Here is a 6,871-nt window from a genome sequence, read left to right as displayed (position 1 = left end):
ATTCAAAAGGAAAAAAGGAGATTACCCCCCACCACCACCTACAAGGCAGGGGAAAGGGATTTAATCAGGTCTTTCTGTGACTGAGTTTGTGATCAATTTCAGCTGCTTTGGTGACACAGGGAATCTTAATCTCGCCCCACCCGTTTGTACTGGTAGAGGGAGAAACATTGAAGCATTCATACCACAGTGTGTGTGTGTGTGTGTGTGTGTGTGTGTGTGTGTGTGTGTGTTAGGGTGCAGTGAAATGCCAGGTACTTGGGAGGGAGGCAGTACAAAGTCTGAAAATCTGACTTGGCCACTACTCGTTTCTCCTCCTGCTTTGGATATTTCTGCAGAGAGGCAGGCAGACTGCAGTGGTATTTTCCCCTATATGTTCTTGGGAAGGGGACACCTCTCTCTCTCTCTCTCTCTCTGGCAGGGTCAGATCTGGAGGGAGTGGGTGACAGGGCACAGGTGCACCCTGCTCTGGAGTTGACTGCCACAGACAGGTCCATACCAGGGCCAAGGGTCTCACCCTCAAGAGGTTCTCACAACCAGGCTTATCCCATCTGCACTTCAGACAACCTATTCAGACACTCTGGACTCTTTCCTGGGTAGAAAAAGCTAAGCTACAGTCTCAGAAGTAAGAGGGTGGGGATGGCAGGCTTCTCCTGAAGTTGACATGGATGGCCTGTGGATTTCACAACTGAGTCAGAGACAAGTGGTCAGTCAGCACTGCCCATTTTTTGAGCTTTTTTTTTTTTTTTTTTGGGTGTGCGTGTGTGCATGCATCACCCTGCTTAGGCTCCCTTTCCTGCCTTTGAAAGTGTTCTATGTTGCCTTTGGAGAAGGGGCTGCATTTCATGAAGCTTGCCACTAGACTGCACCCTTATCTATGATAAGAATTCTTTCGGCAGGACCGCCTGTAGGAAAATGTTGCTCCTGCTGACATGGGAGCATCTGGCTCTAGGGCTGTGCATATATTCCCCGATCCCCATCTCTCTTCTTGCCCATCTCTTTGTTGAAAAGCACATTTTCAAGCCAGAGCTAGGGTTGAAAAAGATGTGCTCCCCCCCCTTAGGTGTCAAAAGGGAAGGGGTTAGGTGGATGAAGAAGAAGTTATGTGTAATGATATTAAAAAAATAATGGTGATGATTATGTGTAATGATATTAAAAAAATAACGGTGATGATGATGATGATAAAATACCCATCAAAGTCTAACAGCCTTTCTTTTTGTCTTTGTCTGGGGCTTTCTTTCTTTCTTTCTTTCTTTCTTACTTTTTTTTTTGGAAAAATGGGAGGGGGACATTTGAGGATTCAGGGAGAGCATGCACTAGGTTCACTTTGGTGTCAAGTTCAGACTAGAAGAGTCTAAAAAGAGTGTGCCTTGTGCATTCTAGTCTCTGCTTCTATTTCTGCATCCCCCCCCCCCTACCCACACACACCAGGAAGGCCAAGTCCAGCCACCCTGGTAGCTCTGCAGATGAATAGAGAAATTGTGGGGCTCTTTCCAGAGACTAGTCTCAGCCATCCTCTGTCCTCAGACACTCGGCCCTTGGTGACAGGTCTTTTTGTCTAGTCGATGCACAGTGTCTGGAAAATAAAATGTGTGAGGACAGGTAAAAGGAAGGATGATTCATAAAGAAGAGGAAAAAGCTGCAGGGAGAAAGAACGGAGGGGGCCACCTCAGTGGGGGGCCCTGGGCACTGAGCAAAGATGAATCTGTGACATGGGTTTTGCCTCTGCTGTGTGTGGTTAATGTATGAGGGAGAGAGTGGGGGGAGCTGTCAGGCAGACAGGGTGCGTCAGTGCCCTTCTGAGTCTGTTTCCCCCTCCTCTCCATTCCGAGACCGAGCTAGATCTCTTCACATGACCTTTCTCAGACAGCTTCTGGAAAAGGCCAGTCTAGCAGGGAGGGGCTCACTTATTCCTGCCAGCTGCAGCCAGCAGAGACAGCTCCTTCCTCTTACTGCCACTGCCACCAACTTCCCCAGTCCTGGCACCTGCTTCTTTGGGTGCCTGTGAACCACTCTTTCTTGGAGAAGTAAATATTCCCAACCCCAGTCATCATCCTCTGCCTCCCCCACTATTTCTTTAAAAAGACAGAGTACGTATCCAAACCATGTCCGAGCTCAGAGTAGTATGACCAAAGATTTTTGCTTTCCTCTGGGTAACTGATTTTTTCTTTATTATCTATTTATTCAATAGAGACTGTCAGAAATCGAGAGGGAAGGGGGGATAGGAAGAAAGACAGAGAGACACCTGCAGCACTGCTTCACTACTTGCAAAGCTTTCTCCCCCTGCAGGTGGGGACCAGGGGCTTGAACCTGGGTCCTTGTGCATTGTAACATGTGCGCTCAGCCAGAGGCACCACCACCCAACTTCCCTCTGGGCAGCTTTTCAGAGAGTGTTGAATTTTTGCCTAGAAAAGGTGGAGTTCTCTGATAATTTTCTCTAGGTTTCTGAAGCAAGGCTCATAATGTCTGAGAACAGTTTGGGAAAGCTACACTTTTAATCAGATATGTAGTGTTCATGGATTCTTCTGTTTGAAAGTGAAGAAAACTCAGCTAAGGGTATTAACTTTTTTTTCTTCACTCCTCTGCACTGTTCTCATTACTCTCAAACAGGTCGTCCCAAACCACAGAGTAATTCTTTTTCAAGGGGAGCATAGGAGTTTGATTTCAGTTATTTTCCCAGACACAGAAGTAGCAGACCTACCAGTGCTGCTGCCTGGCCTTAGTCCAAAGCTACGGTACTGTGTGGCCTTCAGGAAATAAAGTACCCAGCTCCCTAAGGTTCCTCCCCAGGTAAGAGAAATCACAAGCTTTGTGGTCTGGGCGCCAGTCATCTAGGGCGGCTTGGTTGCAGTAACGCGGCAAAAAGCTAGGTGGCAGAATAGATACACTGTTGAAAACACCGCTCTGCCGAGGAGACCAAAGCTGGTGCACATCTCCATAAGGTAAGGTGGTGGGCAGCTTGGTCGAGGGTCCACTCCTTCTGTGTGCTGCCCTGCTCGCAGCACCTTTGTCCTTTGCTGACAATTCCAATCCAGCTGGAGGTGGGAGCCCCCCAGCCCCACCTCCACGAGTCAGCAACCTTTCTGTCCTGATGGTTTTCCCTTAGAGAGGAGCTTGGTTGCAGGGTCTTGATGACGTTGGCTTCACCACAGAGGCTTCACTAATGAGAAATTAGAAAATGGTCTCCAATCAGAGCCCCTCAGACATCCCCAAAGCTGAAGGTGATGGAGCAGTTTTTGTGACATCTTACTCCACTGTGACAGAGAGACAGACAATAGAACTCATCTACTGTTCCCCTCTTGTGTCTGTCTACCTCTGTCCTCTCTCCTCATAAAATAAAGGGGGATTTTTTTGGGGGGAGGAGGCACCATATGTTCTGTTAGTGAGGCTTTGCCATGGTGGCAACTCACTGACTTAAGAAAAAATGTGATTGTGGATGAAATCCCAAGGTAGCTACTCCTGCCTGTGTGCTCGATGTCACTGAGCTCTATCCCCAGGCCAGTCTGGATTTATTACTGTTCTTATCTAAATATTTAAAGATAAACATGAGTTTATTTTTTTTTAAGATCTCTTCATTTCATGAGCAAGCGTTTGTGAGGTCACCACTCTGAGCTGGGGGTGGTGGGGGTGGTGGGGGTGGTGGGTGCAGGTGCAAGCTCCATCCTCTTGTGCTACACCACCTCCCTGACTGCCTTGTCTTTTTTTTTTTTTTTTTTTAATAATTTTATTTATAAAAAGGAAACATTGACAAAACCATAGGATAAGAGGGGTACAACTTGGCACAATTCCCACCACCAGATCTCCGTATTCCATCCCCTCCCCTGATAGCTTTCCTATTCTTTAACCCTCTGGGAGTATGGACCCAAGATCATTGTGGGAGGCAGAAGGTGGAAGGTCTGGCTTCTGTAATTGCTTCTCCTCTGAATATGGACGCTAACAGGTCGATCCATACTCCCAACCTGTCTCTCTTTCGTCTTTCTTTTTTTTTTTTCACTTTTTTTTAAATTGGGGAATTAATGTTTTACATTCAACAGTAAGTACAATAGTTTGTACATGCATAACATTCCCCATTTTCCCATATAACAATACAACCCCCACTAGGTCCTCTGAATCGTCTTTCTTTTTGTGTACTTGTTAGAGCAAGAGAAGGTTAGAGGACACCAGAGCACTGCTCCACCATCCACACGCTTCCACCCATTTCTAGCCTTGGTGCTCTCGTGTGGAGCAAGGAATGGAACCTGTGGGCCTCCATACATGGAGAACATGCTGTGTGACCATCAAATCATAGCCTGTGCTACCTTCCTTGGGCTGAAGGTTTTGTCGCCAGGATCATTGCTAGGGCTCAGAGTCTGTACCACTCCACTGCTCCTGGCAGCCATTTTTCTTCCCTTCTTTCCTTCCTTCTTTCTTTCCTTCCTTCCTTCCTTCCTTCCTTCCATCCTTTTCTTTCTTCCTTTCTTCTTGCTCCTTTACCTGTGAACCCTCCTCCACCCCCACTGGTGGGGACCAGGGGCTCAAACCAACGTGTGTTCCCTTCAGGGGTAAGCCACTACCGGGCTTAACTCAGGCTGGGTTTTTAAAAACAATTAATTAATCAATTTTATTTCATAGGACAGAGAGAAATTGAGAGGAGAGAGGGAGATGGAGAGGTGGAGGGACAGAGAGACAGACAGCTACAGCACTGCTTCTTCACTGCTCATGAAGCTTGCCCTTTGTAGGTGGGGACTGGGGGATTGAACTTAGGACCTTGTGCTTGGTAATGCATGCACTCTTGGGTGCACCACTGCCCAGCTCCCGGGATGACTTTTGAAGGAACCAACTCTGAGTCAGAATGACTTCTTTGCAAGCAATGTACAAGTGAACAGTTTTAAGATTCGATGTTTAGGAAGTGTCTGGAATGTTCCACACAGGCGTGGCAGACGAGGAAGGACTCATCAACAGTTTCTGGTGGGAGGTCTCCTTTCTTCTTCTGGGTCATAGAATCAGGCATGTTCCAAAGCTGTATGTGGATTTTGGAAAACAGACTAGTTAGGAAAAGTGAGATGCAGTGACTTAGATGGTAGTACCCGATGGAGAAGGGAGAGAGGTGAGGTGGGGTAGAGAGGGAAGATAAAATCACAGGGGACTGGAGGAGAGCATGTGTCACCTGTGCTTAACCCACTGTGCTAACCCGCTGTGCTACGGTCGGGCTCCCTGGAGGAGAGCATGTATGAACTGTTTGAAGTGAATTTAATGTAAGTCTGATCTGTGACTAGTCACAGGGTCACAGTGAGTGGCTGGAGTGTTTGTTCATCACAGACCCAGAGGGAAAAGAGCCAGAACTGGCTGACTGGTACAGACCTGTAATTCATACATTTGTAGGGGCTGGCTGGTGGCTCACTTGGTTAAGTTCAAGTTGCTATGTGCAGGGATCAGGGTTCCAGCCCCTGCTCCCCATCTGCAAGGGGGATGCTTCACAGGTGGTGATGCAAGTATTGCAAGCAAGCATTCTGTCCCTGTCCCTGTCTGTCTCCCCTTGCCCTCTCAATTTCTTCCTGACATATCAAAAAGGATAAAGAAGCCCCTTGGAATATACCTAAAATAGACTTCTAGCTTCTTCCCACACAAAGACCCTTAGTTCCATAGGCTCTATTCTTACCTTTAGGTTCCTGACTATTAAATCACCAATAAAAATAATTTAAAAAACAAGAAAAAACCAAAGAAAAATAGGCCTAAGTCCCGGGGTATGGTCTGATTTGTTACCTAGGTTGCAGGATATTCCGAATCCCTTTAAAGCAGCTCACTGGGTTCCTACATGTCTGTGCTGGCAGTGAGAAATCACACTTTTTCATGCCCTCAGTCTTTGTGCAGATTGTTCATTCTGACAGGAATGCCTTCTCCCCTCGTCAGCTAGTAAATTCCTACTTACCCTGAAAGGCCCCAATGAAATCTCACCTCATTTGGAAAGTTTCCCTGACTCTCCTGTGATAACTGAAGGGCTCTTCGCTAGATAAAAGCATTTATCCAGCTGTGTCCCCTCTGTAACATGGAGTACACTATTCCAACCCTGCAGGGCTGGGGCAAGCCTTGAACTCCTTAGCTCTTAACCAGTAATTCTAGCTTCCTCATGAAGCTGAATGCTTCAAAGATCCAAGTTCATAATGATCTCAGTATCTATATTTTTAGGTTTCCCTACTTTCCCTGCTTCTCCATCTTGAGCACAGTCCCTAGCACAGAAAGCTTTATTTATTTGCTTACCAGAGCATATAAGTTCTGACTATTGGTAGTACTGAGGACTGAACCTGGGACATCTTATATACAAGACCAGGATGTTGCCGTTGAATTATTTTCCTGGTTTTTACATTAACTTTGAGTGAAAAACACCTACCATTCCCTGATCATTCCAGCATCTTTCTAAATATCTAGTTTCATCTTTGCATGATTTTGACTGTTGGTAATATCTTTGTTGATAGGTTTCTACCTTTTAGTTATTAGCCTGATGAACTCTTTCTGTATTAAAAGTGAATAATTTAATTTTAAAAAATTTCTTTATTGGGGGATTAACGTTTTACATTCTACAGTAAATACAACAGTTTGTACATGCATAACATTTCTCAGTTTTCCACATAACAACACAACCCCCACTAGGTCCTCTGTCATCTTTTTTGGACCTGTGCTCTCCCTCCCGCCCACCCCAGAGTCTTTTAATTTGGTGAAATACACCAACTCCAGTTCAGGTTCTACTTGTGTTTTCTCTTCTGATCTTGTTTTTCAACTTTTGCCTGAGAGTGAGATATTTCCATATTCATCCTTCTGTTTCTGACTTATTTCACTTAACATGATTTCTTCAAGCTCCATCCAAGACCGGCTGAAAATGTTGAAGTCACTATTTTTA

Source organism: Erinaceus europaeus, chromosome 7, assembly GCF_950295315.1.
Source record: "Erinaceus europaeus chromosome 7, mEriEur2.1, whole genome shotgun sequence".
Classification (NCBI taxonomy): Eukaryota; Metazoa; Chordata; class Mammalia; order Eulipotyphla; family Erinaceidae; genus Erinaceus; species Erinaceus europaeus.
The sequence above is the reverse complement of the archived record's forward strand: the minus strand, read 5'-3'. Positions refer to the sequence as shown.